The sequence below is a fragment of the Gallus gallus genome, chromosome 1, assembly GCF_016699485.2.
Source record: "Gallus gallus isolate bGalGal1 chromosome 1, bGalGal1.mat.broiler.GRCg7b, whole genome shotgun sequence".
NCBI lineage: Eukaryota > Metazoa > Chordata > Aves > Galliformes > Phasianidae > Gallus > Gallus gallus.
This window is the reverse complement of record NC_052532.1, coordinates 132341341-132359522: the sequence shown is the minus strand read 5'-3', so window position 1 is coordinate 132359522 and position 18182 is coordinate 132341341. Positions and strand designations below refer to the sequence as shown.

Here is an 18182-nt window from a genome sequence, read left to right as displayed (position 1 = left end):
AGGAACAATTAATTTTACAATTCGAAGTACTAAAGGGATGGAATTCAACACAGCAAAGTGTCAGGCCGTACACTGGCAGGAATTCACATTACCGAGTGTAACCTTGGTGTTGAAATTAGCAGTCTAAGCTCTTATATAATCAGTGGAAAGAGGCAGATTTTTAATTAGGCACTGAACTCCCACTTTTCTCTCTTGACTGTTAACAGGCACCTGACTCTAGCATTTGTGCTGAATGCCTGAAATTGGATGGTGCTACAGCTTCAGCCTAGGAAGTAATGCAAGACATTTTCCTATGAGCAGGAAGTTCAGCAGCTGAAGACTTTGAAGGAGAAAGGTCTGTGTGAGGGTAAGTGGGTTAGGGTTTATATCTGGGCTGTCAGTGTGACACCCGTGTGAAAATGATGGAAGGGATCCAGGAAAGTGTCAGGAGAGGTATATGCAGTTGAGGGAGGGAGAGCATCTCAGCTGGGTGCATCTGGGCTGGGACCTCATCTGGTGTAAGTGCACAGCACTTATTGCGGTCCAAAAACTTGAGCTCATCGTGTGACAGATGTGGAGGAGGGCTACAGGGATGTTCAAAGGAATGATGTTACAGGAGGAGTCTGAAACAGCTGTGTTGGAAATGTCAGGAAGGATAGGAAAATGTGAATTTTAATTGCTCCAGCTGTGCAGCTGGAATAATGAGGGGCTTGGGATTGTGACTAACATCGGGTAGGTTATAACAAGCAAGGATGTCTGTAGTTCACCAGAGGACTGATGACAGTCTATGTAACAGCATTGTGTTGTAGGAAGGCAGTAATGTAGAAACAGAAGTGTCTGAATACATGATTTAGAGGAAATAGGAACTTCATATGGAAAACATATTTAGCCAGTGTAGACATGTGTGTCAATAGCCCCATAATATCAGGCAGTAGTCAGTAGGAGAATTCTCAATTTATATTTAAGGAGGAGCTTGAAGATTTATGAAGGACAATTATTGCTTCGGTTCTTTGGATTTAGGCTGTTTAGCAGCTTGTGCTTTTGATCATTAGTATACAGTGTGAGACTTGCTGCCTTCTGTGTTGCCCTGCAGTTTACCTGTAGTTCACAGGGAAACCTGTGTGATAAGTGGACATCAAGAAAATTTGTAGGGCTGGACAAAGGTATGTAAGTTTAGCCTGTGGTAATGATGCATTTAGAGGCAGATTGTTGGGTAGCAACTCATGACAAGTAGAAAAAGAGTTTGCTCTGAAGTGAAAATTGTGATTGAAGATCCCTGATGTGTCTGTAGTGACAAATGACGGGTGCAGTACTTACAGTCAGTGACAGCCACTGCCCCAGATACCTCCTTAGTCTGACAAATGCTTGGATTTGCAACTGTCTGCTGGTGAAAAATTGTTGCTTAGATGCTAGTTTGTCTCAGCACCAAGTTCAAAACAGAGCTGAATTATTTGAGTAAGTGTGAGTAATGTACTTTCTGCTGTTGCAAATACTGAGCTATTCCGCATGGATTGATCAGCAATTAGGACATTGATCCAGTCATTCTTTAGCAGGATTATCCATAAGAAAGCAGAAGACAAATGCCACAGCAAGAAGCCTTTTAGATGTACTTGTGGCAACACTGTTTAGTTCTCCAGTTACTTGTTTATTAATAAGTGCTTAGCTTGTGTTTTTGAGGCTTTTAAGTGCCTAGAAGAATGTCAGGAGAGAATAGTGCAACTTCCCTTATTTTTTCTGCTTCCTAATTAATGATTACATACTGGTACTGAGTAGTTATTGTTCTGTGGAAGAAACAATTGTGTGATGATCTCACAGTCCTTACTTGGAGAATTGCCACAGTAAAGAACAGTAATTTGCACAGTAAAGAGTGGACTGAATTGTTAATAGTTTGGAAGGGGAGTGTTCTGCTGGAAACACAGAGCTTGGAATGGTGATCCAAGAGGGCAGAAAGCAAAGGGAGATGACTGAGAAGACAAGCCTGAAAATGTGAGTGCTTGTTCAGAGTTCTTGTTTTATTAGAGTTGAGGTCAACTCCCTTGAATTTAGATTCTATGTTCCACTTTGGGTTTGACCTTTTTTCTCTATTCTGGGTTTTATTTAGCTCTGAGACACATTTTGCTGGCTATTAAATGTTCCAGTTCTAATTCAAAGATCTGTCTTAGCCTTTCCCTGAGTGCTGGCACTCAGAGCATCTCAGACTTGCATGGCTGTCACTTGTAGGATTTCCAGATAAATGGGAAGAGCATCACTTGAACGTTTCTGGAGGAGGAAAATATGATCATGATTGTCAGATGATCATTATATGATCATGAGAAAGATCCACTTTTAAGTGTCAGGAAAAGGGCTTCTCACATTCCTGTTGAAGAATGAGAGAGAGGAATTTGCAGTAAACCTCTCTTTCCCATCACAATTAGGTTGTTTGTAGGTTTTAGTGTTTGTGATAGTAGTGTGTTTTTATTTGGCGTGGGGTGGGGGGGTTGGCTGACATAAACAGTAACAAAGAGATAAAAACAGAAGTCTTGCCAGGTTTGGAATACTATTAAACATGAGATGTTGGAAGGTCTATTTAATCCCATTTCATACTCTATAATGATACTTAAAAATCAGAAAGAAGTCCCTTTTGAAGGTTCATGTTCCTCTATACAGTTCTAACTGGCTGTCTGTTTTGCTTAACGTTGGTACAGTTCAGTGAGGTGTATCCCATCCACAGAGTATACACCTTGCTTAACCTTTTCATGGGGTGTTTAGTCACAGTAAACACTGTCCAGATGGCCTGTTTGCACAGATCCTTAAGCATGAATAAAAACTGACATATTTTCATATAATTAAGCAGAGCCTCTGTGAACTGTATCTCTGCTAGACTTATATGCACTACAAAAAAGGAGGTTGTTCCAACTTATGTGGATCTTTGTTATGGTATTTTTAATAGTATGTTTTCTGTTTGGATGGACTATATGTTATAAAAACTAAAAATAAAATGTGCTGAAGTATTTGGGGGCGGGGGGAGGGGGGTTGTGCTGAAGGCAAGCGTGACAGGCAGAGAATGCCAGTTCATTCAAATGTGTTTATGCTAATTCTGCTTTGAAATGAAAATATATCAATTTGGGAATAATTATGTACAAGATTGTTTTGTAATTTCCATATGAAAAAAATTCTGAAGACAACTACTGCTAGACTTTAACCCTAGAAATGCTTAGAACATATAGATGAGGGGGTCTGAATGGTATATTGTGGCTCAGGCCTCTGTCAGAGTGTGGTTGTCCTTGAAAGAATTTTAGAATTACATTGTCTGAAATTGTACTTCAGTGTTGACTTTTTTGCCCATGCTAACATGCAAACAAAGACAAAGAATTAAAAAGCACTACTTGGCTGTTACCAACAAGCTATGTTGAGAGGAATATTTGAAGACTGATCTCAAGTTTCTGTGAGGAAACGTTTTTGCTGTGATGGTATGTGTTCACTTTGGTGGCTGACTTTCCTTTGGTCAGATGTGCTGTGATTTTGATAAGATGATTTTTGGAGCTATCCCAGGTAGTTGCTAAATATTTTCAAACATTCAAAGTAGAAATGTAGAGAGAGCCAGTTGTGTAGAGTAAAGTCCAGCTGTGTAAACCTACAGGTTTGGTAGACTGTCCCGTCAACATCTCTTACAATGGGGTTTCCACCACTTCACTTGGGAGCTTCATCCAGGATTGAAGAGATTTCCACCTCAAGGTGTGGAAATCCTTCCTTACAGAAATAACATCTTTAGGAAAGAAAAGAGGAATGGTAAAAGCAAAGTTGAAACTGTGGCAAATTAGTGATTCAGGTATCACATAACTGCTCAGGTTGGAAAAGGCCTTCAAGATCATCAAGTCCAATAGCAACCTCACCATGCTACCCTAACTGTAATAACCTACTGCTAAATCATGTCCCTGAGCACTACATCCAAATGTTTTTTTAAACACATTCAGGGATGGTGACTCAACCACCTCCCTGGAGAGCCTCTTCCAGTGCTTAACAACCCTTTCTGTAAAGAAGTGTTTCCTGATATCCAACCTTAACTTCCCCTGGTGCAACTTGAGGCCATTTCCCCTTGTCCTGTCACCTGTCAGCAGTGAGAAGAGACCATGGTAATAACCATGGTATCATAATCTCTTTGTAATAGGAATACAGAGAAGATAGTAAACAGTCAGACTTAATTCAGTTAGGCCTGGTACTGTATTCTGCAACAACGGCCAATTTTTTATGTAATGTTACCCACTAGGAGAAGAGTACTTTCTGATAATGTATCTGTATAAGTAGTTTAGTTTGGATCTGATTGTAATTTCTTGGATGTTTTTTGAGCATTTTAGCAGATGTTACTCTTTTCACGCCCCAGTCTATGATGGTTTAAGCTTGGCAAAGAATTACGGTGGTCAGCAATATGAGTGATATCGTTATTTTCATTGCTAGTGAAAAAATGTTACCACTGCTTTTGTTTGTTACCATTTCATATTTTATAGGCTATAGAAATAAGAACTCAGGAAAAGAGAAATTAGAGCTTAGGGGTAGGAAGTAATGCAAAGTATTCTATATCAGCCGATACACTCTTAAACAAATGAGTTCTTTGCTAGTTCAAGGGTGAAATCTTTAACAGTAAGCTGAAAATGACTGTCAAAGAGAAATTCTAAGGCAATATCATCTTTACATGAGAGGTAGCATTTCATTTCTGAATTGCAAATTTTTATCTTGTAGAGTTTGTTTATTTCTGTGGTATTTCTCTACAAATCAACTTCAAAATCCATATGCTATAATGGGAAGAAAAGCCTTTTCTATTTTGGATTCAGAAGTATGACAAAGCTTTGTTTTGCATGGTGCCTGTTGGTGCATTTGTCCTAAGACAAACAATGGGTTATATGTGTTAACCCATTTGTGTTGGTAGGGTGTCCTAAAGTCAAATAACATTGCCATGCTGTCTTTTATTTCTTTTGGAAGGAAAACAGGAGAAGAAAGGCTTTTAGATAGTATCTGATGTCAAAGGGGGGAGAAGTGGAAAGCAAAACTTCTTGAGGACTGATTTTTCAAAAAGGCATCATTGGGAGCAGTGGTTATCATAGAATCATAGAATGGCCTGAGTTGAAAAGGACCACAGTGATCATCTAGTTTCAACCCCTCTGCTATGTGCAGGGTCACTAACCAATAGACCAGGCTGCCCAGAGCCACATCCAGCCTGGCCTTGAATGCCTCCGGGGATGGGGCATCCACAACCTCCTTGGGCAACCTGTTCCAGTGCGTCACCACCCTCTGTGTGAAAAACTTCCTCCTAATATCTAACCTAAACCTCCCCTGTCTCAGTTTAAAACCATTCCTCCTTGTCCTATCACTGTCCACCCTCACAAACAGCTGTTCCCCCTCCTGTTCATACACTCCCTTCAAGTACTGGAAGGCCACAATGAGGTCTCCCCAGAGCCTTCTCTTCTTCAAGCTAAACAATCACAGTTTCCCTCAACCTTTCCTCATAGGAGAGTTTCTCTAGCCCTTTGATCATCTTAGTGGCCCTCCTCTGGACCCACTCCAAGAGCTCCACGTCCTGGACGCAGTACTCCAGATGGGGCCTCACAAGAGCTGAGTAGAGGGGCACAATCACCTCCCTCTCCCTGCTGGCCGCCCCTTTTTTAATGCAGCCCAGAACACAGTTGGCTTTCCAGGCTGCAAGCGCACACTGCTGGCTCATGTCCAGCTTCTTGTCTATCAGGACCCACAAGTCCTTCTCCGCAGGGCTGCTGTCAAGGTTATGGAACCTGATGGTCAAAACTGCCACCCAGGGCTTAAGATTGAGTGGGCTCACGTGGCTGTATTTTACCGTGAAAGTTTGTTGGTATTTTTTATGCTTTATGGAGAAATGTGCATGGTGGTACTCCATATTATCTGCAATTGAAGGCTTGGATGTCTTGTTGTAAAGGGAAGAGGCAGCACAGATAAAACATTTCTTATAACTTTTCTTCAAGTCTTACGATCTTAAAGCAGCTTGCATCTTCCCTAGTTGGTCTTGTTTAAAAACTGTTTTTTCTCCTTCCCCAGAAGCACCAATAAGTACCAGTAAGTACTTGGCATCCATAACAAGACATCTTTTATTAGATTAGACAAAATAAGTCTACCAAATAGAAGCATCACAGAATAGTCTATGCCAAGCTGCATCTGTAAGTAGAGACAATACCAACATATTGTAATTTAATGTTTTAGCTCTGAAATCATTTCACACAAAAGGCATGCTATCTTCTCTTCTGAGGTTGTTTTCTATGCTAGTGATCAAAAAGGAAAATCTCAGCGTGGGAGCCAAAAAGATTGTTGTTGTGAAGGTGCCTGAAAAACAGACATGACATTTAGCACACAGTCATCTTGCACAGGACTGGGAAGAAAGTCATAGTAGACTGTAAACTATTGACTCCTGTGGTCTGATTTGTTATCTTGGCCGAATACAGAATCCTTTTCTAATATGACAGATTAGATTGGGAAAATCCATTTAGCTAAGGCTGAGCAAACTCTTATGTTGCTTATGCAGGAGTGACTTGTGGGTGTCACTGCAAAGGAAAATAGAATATGCTTTACATACGTTATCTTGGCATCACCATTGCCCACTCCCAGGTAGAAAAGGCAGATGGAGCTGCAGTTTCATGACGTTTCCTGTTACACTTGTTTAACTGCAAGCAAAGCTGTCCATTTGTGTAGTGGTAGTACTAGTTTAAAAACTGAAATGTTAATAGGTATCTTAATGTTCAGATCAACTTAACAGTACAGTCAGACTTCTGTACTTTCTCATCCCTCCTAGGTCTTTAAAAGCGCTGCTCCGTTTATAAGATTGGAGTTCATAGTACCAGTCATTTTAATTATCTACACAGTTGGTGGGGTTTCGGTCATTCCAAAATTTATAGTTCAACAAAAGCACGGAGAGCAACATTTTGGTGGCGTTATTGTGAACAGAGGTTGCATACCGAAGGTCATAAAGCACTCTGGTAATTTCACGTACAAGGCAATAGTGTGATTCTGTAGCTCATTGTATGTGGAGTTCTCCTTAAAATCTTGAGGGTTTTTCAGGATGCAGGACTTAACGAGTGCTCAGGTTTGTTGAATGCATGTTGATACTGATGTTTCTGCATCATCCATAGTAGCCTGAATTTCCATAGAAATTTGATTCTGTTATCAATTCAGTATTAAAAGACCTGCTGGGCTCAGGTAAAGTGGTAGTGCCATGTTTTTCAGCCACAGGTGCCTGCCTTCACTTCTCATAGGTGATGCCAGACTCTGCTTTGTTTTTTAACTCACTTTCACTGTTGTTAGTAAATTATTATTATTATTATTATACCTCACTAAGAACTATTTATCATGTAGGATTTTGGTTGTGCTTTGTATTTTCTTTGCTTGAAAAGATGAGGTTTTTTTCTTCATAATTGAATTAAGAGGTTGTTATTATTAGACTTTCCCTTTTCAGAACTGGAAAATGCCCACAAAGGTTCTGCTCACACTTTCCGAATATAAATTTACTTCTAGACTAAGGACAAACATGGAAAAATTTAGAATGTTAAGTGAATAATTTGTGTAGTTCTGAGCATATGGAAACAATGTAGAATGAAACAATTACAATCTTGGAAATCATAGTCATCCTGTTCTTGTAACGTGTAAGGTGGTGGTTTTACACTGTCTGTCAACTGTGCAAATAAGTTCATGAAAAGTGATTAAGGTAAGTAAATGTGCAGTCAGTAGCTTTAATTCAGCTGACACTGAAGTTTGAGTGGAGCGTTTTCCAAACAAAACCATCAGAATACTTTTTTCTCCCCTCCATTTCTGTTTATTCACATGATCAACAGATCTACAAAAGTGACCATATTGGATGATGCTAATATGTTTTCTATGCTTCCAACAGTTACTTCATTTACTGTATTTTCACATATCTAGTAACAGTATTTTAATAACTTCATTTTTAAAAGCTTTACTAAAACAATTTTTATGACCTCATTTGTATGCTGTTTTATAATTTGTATTTAAGTTAAAAATATAAGATGTTAAACTATTGTACAGCATCCAAAGGAGGGTTAAGAAGTCTGTCTTCTTGTTTCACCTCTGCATTCCACTTCTCTTCCACTCAAATCCTCTCCTGCCAAACAATTGGTCACCCAGGCAGTGTTGATCCAATGATAAACTAAATGAGAGAAATGATCTGCTCCAAAACTACCCCCCAAAGGCCTGGCCAGCTTTCAGCTTTCCTGCTCACTGTGTGGATGTGCAAAATCCTGCTTTGGCACAAAGAGAGATGAAGTGACTGAAGGAACTCGGGCTGTTTAGTCTGGGGAAGAGGAGGCTGAGGGGAGACCTTATTGCTCTCTTCCCATATCTGAAAGGTACTTACAGCAGAGCGGGGTTGATCTCTTCTCACTGCTGACAGGTGACAGGACAAGGGGAAATGGCCTCAAGTTGCGCCAGGGTAAGTTTAGGTTGGATATCAGGAAATGCTTCTTCACAGAAAGGGTTGTTAAGCACTGGAAGAGGCTCCCCAGGGAGGTGGTTGAGTCACCATCCCTGAATGTGTTTAAAAAAAACATGTGGATGTGGTGCTCAGAGACATGATTTAGCGGTATGTTATTACAGTTAGGGTAGTATGGTGAGGTTGCTATTGGACTTGATGACCTTGAAGGTCTTTTCCAACCTGGTAAATTCTATGATTTTCAGGCAGCTTTCAAATCAGAAAGGATTGAGAACTATTGATAGAAGAATTTAATGATGTCCCATTTCATTTTGTAATATTACTAGCTGATTTCACTTCTCACGGAAGTTAGCCTTTTATTTCGATAGAGAATTTTTGACTGTCTCCAACAGCCAGTCATTTCCCAATTTTTATTTTAAGTCAAGCAGTAACACAATTAAAAAGTTGTAGTTTTATGATGTGATGCATTATAATTTATAGTGATATCACCGAGCAGGCAATCATTTTGTGTTTTCAGTGGCAGCAAGTGGATTGTGCTTGGAGCATAGATGTTATCCCAGCGATCACAAACTGTCCTGACAGTGTTATGTCTAGCTCTCTCTTTTTTTTTTTTTTTGTTAGTCCTTAAGGACTCTAATTGAAGCTGCAGAGATAAGATCTGCATAACTTAAAAAGCTGGGAACTTGGTAAAATTAACGCTCCAAAAATTTATCTCCAAAAATAAGATTTCTCCCCAAAAATACAGGAAGTCAACAGCATCTGTTGGTGCAGGTAAAGTGTGAAGAAAGGCATTAAGTTCCATGTTGGCTCTTTATACTCAAATCCTTTATATGGGCAAAGATTAAGTGCACTTATATCTAAAGCCAAAAAGCTCTTGTTGTTGACATACACAAAATCTTTGCAGTCTAATCCAGGAATTGTTATTTTTCCAGATTGAGTAATAATGATCAAATAAATGCTTAATAGAGTTGAAATGATTGAACACACATTGTGCCTACTTCTTTTTCCTTCTTTAGTGCCCACCCTGTCTGTGCTTCTCGAGACATCTGTTATCATACCAGGCCTGTATTTTGCTACAGCATTGTAGTTTCAGAGCTGTAAAATCATGATGGTACCATGCAAAGATAAACAGAAGTAAAAACAGTCAATCTCAGACATCTGGGCAATTAGAGAAGGTGTTGTGAGAGCTACACCAACTTAAAACGAAGTTGCAAGCAGGTCAAGAACAGTTCAGACAAAGCAAGCCTGAAAAGCCCACATCCTTGGGCCTTGCAGCCCCTCACAAAGCTAATGGATAGTTGCTAGTGCTGGCAGTGCACTGTCACTGGGCTACAGGATGACAGCACTGCAAGTGCCAGGGATGAGCTCTGGTAATGCACAAGCTGTCACGTTACTGGCGATTGTGAAGTGTGGAGGTCAGAGTGTGATCAGAGCACTCCTACAGTGCTTGTCTCCTGAGTCTGGGAAGACAAACCTGGAGGCACCTCACAAATCCCAGCCCTGCTCATTATGTTGTTTTTCTCAGTCTTTCACTGCCTACTGTCAGAGGGGACTGTGGGTTTAATTAAACTTTTGCTCCCAGCTAGTCTTTGTAACTCATCCTTTGGTCCTGCTCTTTTGCCAGAGGGTATTGCCTCTCCAGCCTCATAACCTGTTGCTGAAAGCAGTTTTGGTTAAATGGAGGACTGTGAACTAGTGTAGCTGAAATGCAGATACCAGTGCTCATCTGTGCCAGAAGAGCAAGGCACAGAACTGTGGGTAGAAGCGTCATCCCTGCTGCCTTGCCTTGGAGAGTTGACTGCTGAGCTTGGCAACATGCTTATGCATTCTGAGAAGGTGTGGTGAGAGGAAGGCAGTAATCCTGAAGGCAGTAATCCTGAGTCACCTGGAGTGAGCGGGAGATGCTGGCATCATGTTGCTAGCCTTCAGCATAAAAAAGTCGTGAGAGTGACTTATTCATGAACTTAAAGAGAAGTAAACAATTTGGGATGCATCCTTTTCATTTCCAGGCTTTTCTGCGTTTATGAGAAGCTTGTCCCAGAAAAAGTAAGATTCTGATCAACTTGGCCTGTAGTAACATGTCAGTTTTGTAAGGCGTGTTAGTGCTTGGAGAATTGACAAAACGATGACATTTAAGCTCCTATTTTCAAGTACTGAATGCTGCAAGAATATTTGCCCTTTGTCCTCACATATCATTTGTGTCTTTTTGTGGCTGTTGCTAGCGTCCCTGCTGCAGTTATTTCTTTTTTAATGTAAACTTCTGTTTACTGCCCTCTATATCACGTCAGTTCTGAAGACTGTTCAGCAGCAGCTACTGAAAACATACCCATCAATGGAGGTTACAGTTATTTGAGAATTGTTTTAAAAAACCCTGGGCCCCAGAAATGTGAAATCCATGGCTATAGAGTGTAGGAGGCCTATTTTCTCTCTAAATGTTGGTCTGAAATGTTTATTGTGTTTGGTCTGTCAGTGAATGGGAGTGAAAGAGAAGAATGTTGTTACAACAGAGCAAAACAGATGTTGCATAGCACATGCTGCAGCAACACAAGTATTTGCTATCCTCTCTTGCTGGGCAGACTGCTTTAGTCTGTACTATGTTGGAAAGAGAAGATATGCATCTTCTAAGCAATTAAATTTATTTCTAAGTTAGTTTTATTTGTTTATGAGCTTTCAGATGTTTGTTGATTTTACACATTAAAATGATCTGAGTAGTAGTGATAGTCTTTTCAAACTTTGTCTTTTCTCTCTTAGAAGTAGCATCATAATGTCTACTGCAAGATATTTATTTTCTACTGAGGCCCTGGAGTGTGTTCAGAGAAGGACAACAAAGCTGGTGAGGGATCTGGAGCACAGACCTTATGAGGAGCAGCTGAAGGAGCTGGGATTGTTCAGTCTGGATAAGAGGAGGCTCAGGGGAGACCTTATTGCTCTCTATAACTACCTGAAGGGAGGTTGTAGCGAGCTGGGGGTCGGCCTCTTCTCTTGTGTAACCAGTGATAGAACTAGAGGGAATGGCTTCAAGCTGCACCAGGGGAAGTTCAGGCTGGATGTTAGGAAATACTACTTCTCTGAATGAGTGGTCAGGCACTGGAATGGGCTGCCCAGGGAGGTGGTGGAGTCACTGACCCTGGAGGTGTTCAAGGAACGTTTGGACGTTGTGTTGAGGGACATGGTTTAGTGAGAACCATTGGTGATGGGTGGATGGTTGGACTGGGTGATCTGTGGGTCTTTTCCAACCTTGGTGATTCTATGATCACACCTCAACAGAGAGTACAGTATTTCAGTAAGGCTGATGTTCAAAGCCAGAAAGCCTCCTAGAAATTTTCACAACTGGAGGGCAATAGCTGAAGTATGGTATTCTAGTAGAAAGCTGCTGATCTTACATTGGAAAGTTATTTATAATCAAAGCCATAGAAATATTCCAACAATATTTGGTCTGATCTTTGTAAGGTTGCTTCAAGGACACATGAGCCACTTACGGTCTACTTTTTTGTAGGTCACATGCTTTAGTCCAGTTTGTGTTACTCATTTAGGCCTCTTTAGTTCATCAGTCAAATATGGCAGGTTTCAGCATATTCCAAATATTTTTCCAGCATGTTTTAAAAATGGCCTATGTCTGTCAGTATGTATCTTTTCCACACAGTTGTTTTTCAGTGGCTCTGCTAGAAGTTAAGAATCCATTTAGTGATTAGGGTCCTGGTGGCAACAGTTGAGCTCGTGTTTGACACGGACTTTGATTTTTACAGATGTGGAAGAACGTATCTTCTCTTCAAATTGGTATGCAACTACTTCTGCATTAAAAATATATAAGCAAATAAGTTGGTCAGCAAATTTAAATGTGTTTCTGGTTTCTACGAACAATTTCACTGGGCCTTGCTTACATCTTCCTATTTCTTTTTTCCTACCTTACTAACTTCTAGTGCTTCTGCTTACTGCTGACAATTCCTACCAACATGATCAGTGAAATGAAACTATTGTTGTTGAAGTATAGAAGTGTTTGTTTCTTGGAAATTTCAGTTTTAACTTGTTGGGGTTTTCTGAAAATCATCGGTGGTGCCCTGGCCCGTGACCTGGAGCAGGCAGGTGGTGACATTTTGTGACCTCTGAAAAGCTGCTTCTGGGTTTGATGGAAAATGAAGCTTCTTTTTGTGAAAGAGAGATGTCTGCAGCTGTTCTGTGCCTACATAGCAGAAAAGCGTGGACAAATTACTGTGCCTCCGACCCTGTCACTTCCTTTCACTCTTCCTCTTCTCATTACTCTTGATGAGAATGCAGCTGCCGTAATGATGTTGCGAAGGACAGAGAATGAGTGTGTGGAGGAATAGGGTCATACATCTGCATCGTCTGACCTAGAGCACGCTTGCTGTGTTGGGCCCTGCAGATGGATAGTGTTGTCCCTTTAGATGTCCCTGAGCCTCCTCCTGCTCCTTCGCCAGTTCCTGTGCTCCTGGATCAGTTTTGAATATGTAACAGCTGTATCTTGCTCAAGGCCAGCTTAGAAATAGGTTCATTTCTTTTCAATCAGCGTTGAACTCTTTTGCTCCATGTAATCCCAAGTCCTACGAGTTGCTGAGAAACAAACAGCTCAGCTTTCTACCGTTGTTCGGAGCTGTCCTTCCTTTTGGCTGCCATCTCCTTTACTTACATTTGCCTTTATCTGGCTGGTGGAGGACCCTGCAATTTCTCTCAGGAGTTTCTGGTTCCTTTCTGGAGACCCGAAAGTATGTAGCTCAGCCAGGGGTCAGAGGAGTACAATACGATCTGTTGTATTTTCACTTCTGGCTTGCTTCTCTTGTGTGTTGTTGGGTTTTTTGTTGTTGTTGTTTGTTTGTTTGTTTTATGGGAGAACTGCTGTACTTTTTTCATGTTGTTTAATCCCACAGCAGACCCATGCTGTGCTTGGATTTCACCTCTGTGTAGCTTTCCTCAGCTCCTCAGAGCAGAAACTGAGGCAGACATTCTGACTGCCTTCTCTATGGTTTCTCTTCACAATTTAGATGAGAAAGCAAACCAAACCTTGGGGGTCTTTGGCCCAACTCCTAGGAACCTGGACAGGATTTTCTGGATGAATTTGAAGTTTCTGTCCGTGCCAGCAAATTAGAGGCCTCTGCATGCTGTCTAAATAGATTTTCAAGGAAAGTATGATTAAAAACTGGCAGGACACCAAAGCAGCCGTTGCACACGCACCCCTTCCTCTATTGTCTTAAAGGGTCATCTCACTGCTAACCCACAGGGTAGTGAAAAAGAATTCCTATCACTGTGACAGCTGTCCCAGCGAGGCGTTGAAGTGAGAACTGTGGTGGGAAGTGCAGCCTATTGTTGGAGCATGTGGAGCTGGATGGTTATGTGTTCAAGCTGCCAGCATCCCACCACTTGGAAGAAGGAGTTGTTTATATGACTGCAGAAACAAATCCAAGGAAGAGCCTTCCAGTCAGCATCTTGGCCTCTCCCACACCAATTTTGGAAGGTTGGAGTAAACAAACAAATCATTTCATTCTTCAGGAAAAAATAAATGAAAGCTGCTCAAAGGAAATAGATATCTGGAAGCAAACAAGAATTATCTCATTAGAAAAGACATACAAAATTGTTGCCATTAGTTATTGTCTAGGCATGCACAATGTAAGAGAAAAGATGTATCAGAAGTACACACACAAACCACAGTTTAGAAGTACAGAACAAATGTTGATGGAGAATTGTGCATCAACAGATCTGTGTTAGTCACATCAGTCTCCAGTTTTGCTGTGCTGCATCAATCCTGGTAATAACCTTTGTGGAGTGCGACTCCCACACGAAAATTTATTTCAGATTTTCTAAATACATGATGCTGTGTCAATTCATTATGTCTTATTGAAAACACATATGCTAGAGAAATAATTCGTAGATTTCTGATTTGCCCCCTGCTGCTACTATGTATTTTTTGATTTATATATATGTTTCAAACAGCGTAGGAATCCAAGTCAGAGGAATGCTACGTAAAAATTAAGTGCTTGGGAGATTTCCTGTGTGCCTGTGACCTTGTGGGTGAAGCATTTTTGTCGAACTGGGAAAAGGTAATGTCAAGAAAGTAAACTGATGTTTAGCCTGTGACTGCAGAGCACAGTCCTGTTGCACAGCTGAAGCTCACTGTAGCCCAGTGGTTTCAGAGCAGAATGTCAGATCTGATCACCCACATAGAGAACAATGCTAACTGTGGCTCATCTTGTGATTCCTGAGTTGTTTCAACCAGAATAAACTGGTTTTAAGTGGTGCTACATCAGTCTGTGAAGGGGTTAAGTATTATAGAGAGGTGGTTCAGACAGATCCCTAGACTTTTTGTTGCAAGCAAAGTTTGATTTAAACTTCTGATTGCATGAGCAGCTTCAGTGCTTTTGTTCCTCTGTGTTTTCTGTCCTGCAGTTTCTCGCTGCCTGTATTATGGGGCACATTTCACTGGCACCCATCATGTCAGAGGAGAGGGCTTTCCATCTTTAATCAGCAACAGGAGCGATTCTTCAGCACATGTTAAGGTGCATCTAGTTAATTTCCACTTCTGCTCATAACCTGCTGGGGTTTTGTTGCTTGTTTTTTGGCTGTTCTTCCCCTCTCCCCCACCACTCTCCCACAGCAGGAGAAGCTCAGAGCAGTTATGCTGTTTGTTCTTCTAGCTAGAGCAACTCTGCTTCTGCACCCGGAGCATCATGGTTATGATGAAAGACAGCTTTAGAAGCAGGAGGTTTTAGGAGGATGTCCAAATGACCATTAAATTCAGAAGTATGTTTGCAGTCCAGATTCCTCAGCAGCAACTGTGTTGTTCCTTATTCTTTTGGGTCTATGTGGGTAGTGTGAGAGCCCCAGGTGATGTGGAAAGAAGTCTTCCCATGCACAGGAAACTTTACCATAACATACCTTGTATATTTCTTGTGAGGAGCATAAAAATTAATTTAGAGAAAAGACCGTCTGTAAGCTGCTACAATTTCTGTTGGCAAAACAGTGGAGAAGGCCACGGGAACTGGACTTCAGACTGCCATGTAGCAAGGCTCATCGTTTCTGTGGCACTGTGCTGTGCTCACCATGATAACAACTCTTCTGCAAAATGAAACAGAGCTGAGCTTTTTCTTTCTTAGTTAGCAAACCTGTGTGTTATGCTGAATGCTCACTTTCACATGTGGGTGTGCATAGCTTAGTGCTCATAGAAAGGAGTACTGAAGAAATAAAAGTGTTGTGATCATGTGTGAAATTAAAACACTACCTCATTAAGCTAAGAAGAATGCTGGTTGTATTTCAGTTGTGAATATAGACAGATAGTCATAATTTCCAAAAAGAAATGAGTGGCCTAAATTACACTTTTCTATTAAAAGTATGCAAATATGTTTTAGGGAGAAAATTAGGTTTTTAGTTTAATTGAGTTTGCTGAAGCTTCTCACGACTTCATAGTGAACCTTCATAGAAGGATTCAGAATAAAGAGCGTGACTTAGGTTTGTGCATAAGTAAGTGTGAGAGGGTGGAAATGAAAGAGAAAGCAAGCTACTTCCTGCTGCTAAAATGGCATTTTATCTAAATATCACTGAAAGGTCACCTTTGGGGATTTGCATGCTGCACAGATGCATTCCTTGTAACTTGCTGAGGTTGCACCCATGATCAGAGTGCTGAGGAGGGCGTCAGGAGGGCACGAGGGTTGGCAAACTTTCTGTCTATTCTTGATGATTAAGTTTCTGCTCAATGGGAGAGGGAAAAATTGAATCATCTGATGAGGGGAACCTAGATTGAAAGGGCAGGCTGAGAGGGAGGACTTCTTTGTGGAGGTGATGGACTAGTGCACCTGCTGAGTACATTCTTGATGGGGAAGTAATATCAGTGAGAAACAAAGGTCCTGTGGATGCTGGTACCACTTGCTTTCTTTTACCCTCCCAGGTGGCATGTTTACCATGATGTTCAGGGTCATGGAGCTCGTGAGGGGAAGTGAAACTGGTGTTAACCCATGGATCTGCAGTCAGTATTGAAACCGTTTTTATTTGGTCACCAGCAGTGACTGGAGTTTTTGTAACTTGTGGGAGGCTGCTCCTTAGGACAAGTAAATGAGACATAATTGATCTTAAGGCTACATCTACATTAGCAGTTCGCTTCAGATTAGGACTGCATTTCTGAAGTGAATCTCAGTTGTCTCTGTTGCTGCATTTTTTGTTCGTGACTTGTAGCACACGAATAGTTCTTCTTTTGCCTAAAACTGTTGGAGAGAGCACACTGCACATGCTCCAACCACTGGTGTGCATTCAGTCTGTGGAGCCAAATTAGCACTGGACCGTGGTGCTAAGTAACACGTTGAAGTTGTGGGTGCGTGGACATCGGCTTTTGGCACCAGCTGTTTCATTCTACAGACCCTATCCTTACCAACATAGATATATCCTGTGTATTGCTCCCATGAGTTTGGCAGGAAGGAAGTACCTGACTTTAGGTATCAAGCTCAGGGCACTGAGTTTTTGTTGTGATATACATCAGACTCAGGACATTCAGTGCTGTTGAACGAGACAGCAGAGCAAAGTGCTTGTGAGACTGTAAAAAGTAGCTGTTAATTCATGTCAGTCTTAGGAGACCTTTTCTGGAGCTGTTGACCTTGGGTTGATGTTCTGTTCTTGCGCTACCTTTGCAGCCAGGAATGATAGAGTTGATTCATACCGTCACTCTCAGACCCTGGGTCAGTAAAGGTCCTTCTATCTTCCTTTGAAACAACTGTTGGAAATGAAATACTGGAAGTGCTGGAAGATTAGTCATCAGCCAGCCTGGCTAGTCTTGTTTCACTGCTAAGTTTGGATGTCAAAAAGATGTTATCTGAGAGTCCAGTTGGCTGGAGGTGCCCTTTCAATGTTTAAAAAATAAAACAGCAGTACGTTAAGTGCCCCACAGATAGTTGTTAACTCCGTCTTGGAGATGATGATAATCAGCAAGATTGATCTCCAGGCATTTTTTCAAAGCATTACATGAGCTGTTAAACTTTCTCTGTTATATTCTTTATCTAGATGCATCAATAACATTTAGTGTTGGACTCCTCTTTCATTTTGTGTTTTGACACGCCTCTGTACCCTATCAAATGCTATAAACCAAGAACAGTATGACTGTAGAAAAGTGTAGTCTCAGGGTAGATTTTGAATGTAGCGGAAGTAGCCTTTTTCTCCTGCTTCTTAATGTGTAAGCTGGGAAAATCCCATTTCTTACAGATGCATGATGAATGAATGTCAAAAAAAAAAATAGTTAGGGTGAAGAAAGGCTTCATCTCAGCTGACATGTTTGGTTCCAAGGGTATGGTAAGAGATTTTTTTTTCTTTTTCAAAAAAGGAGCAGATAAAGCCCCTTTCCAGAACAATTTTAGTTAATGAGACTACGAGCTTGTACTTGTGCAAATCCATCAGCAAGGGATGATTTTGCTTCCCAGAAATGATTATCACTTGTGTGACACCTCTCAAGCAGTCAGTAGGACCAAATGTTTGAAAGTATCCAGCCCACAGGATGTGGGGCCTTGCAACTGAGCAGAGTGGCATTTGCATCCCACCACCAATAGCCAGGACTGAAGGTAGCAGGCCAGAAGTGTCTTGGTTGAAGATCTTTTCTTCTGGTCATTTGCATTTGTGTAAAAGTTAGAGGCCAAGTAAATATTCACATGACAGTAGGGAGGCTTGGTTAAAAGCCTTTTCTGCACAAAGGAAATAACAGTTTCTGGTACCGGAGTCAACAACAGCTTTTCACTCTTCTGTTGAAGCTGAAATTGAATACTGTGCTTGCAGCAAATGC

The 18182-nt window shown here is 41.1% G+C and overlaps 1 protein-coding gene across 28 annotated transcripts in view; it reads left to right on the top strand.

Annotated features, from left to right (window-relative positions):
* INPP4A (inositol polyphosphate-4-phosphatase type I A) overlaps positions 1-18182 on the top strand; it is a 113498-nt gene that overhangs the window by 46580 nt on the left and 48736 nt on the right. For 19 of the 28 annotated variants that reach the window (XM_040657343.2, XM_040657342.2, XM_040657322.2 and 16 more), the window contains one exon: positions 207-346. The exons of 6 other annotated variants lie outside the window; for them this stretch is intronic. The gene's annotated coding sequence lies outside the window, so the exon portion shown is untranslated. Of the gene's footprint in view, positions 1-206; positions 347-1896; positions 1966-18182 lie in introns of those variants that run through there. 3 more of the 28 variants (XM_004938478.5, XM_040657287.2, XM_004938486.4) reach the window with 2 other exon arrangements.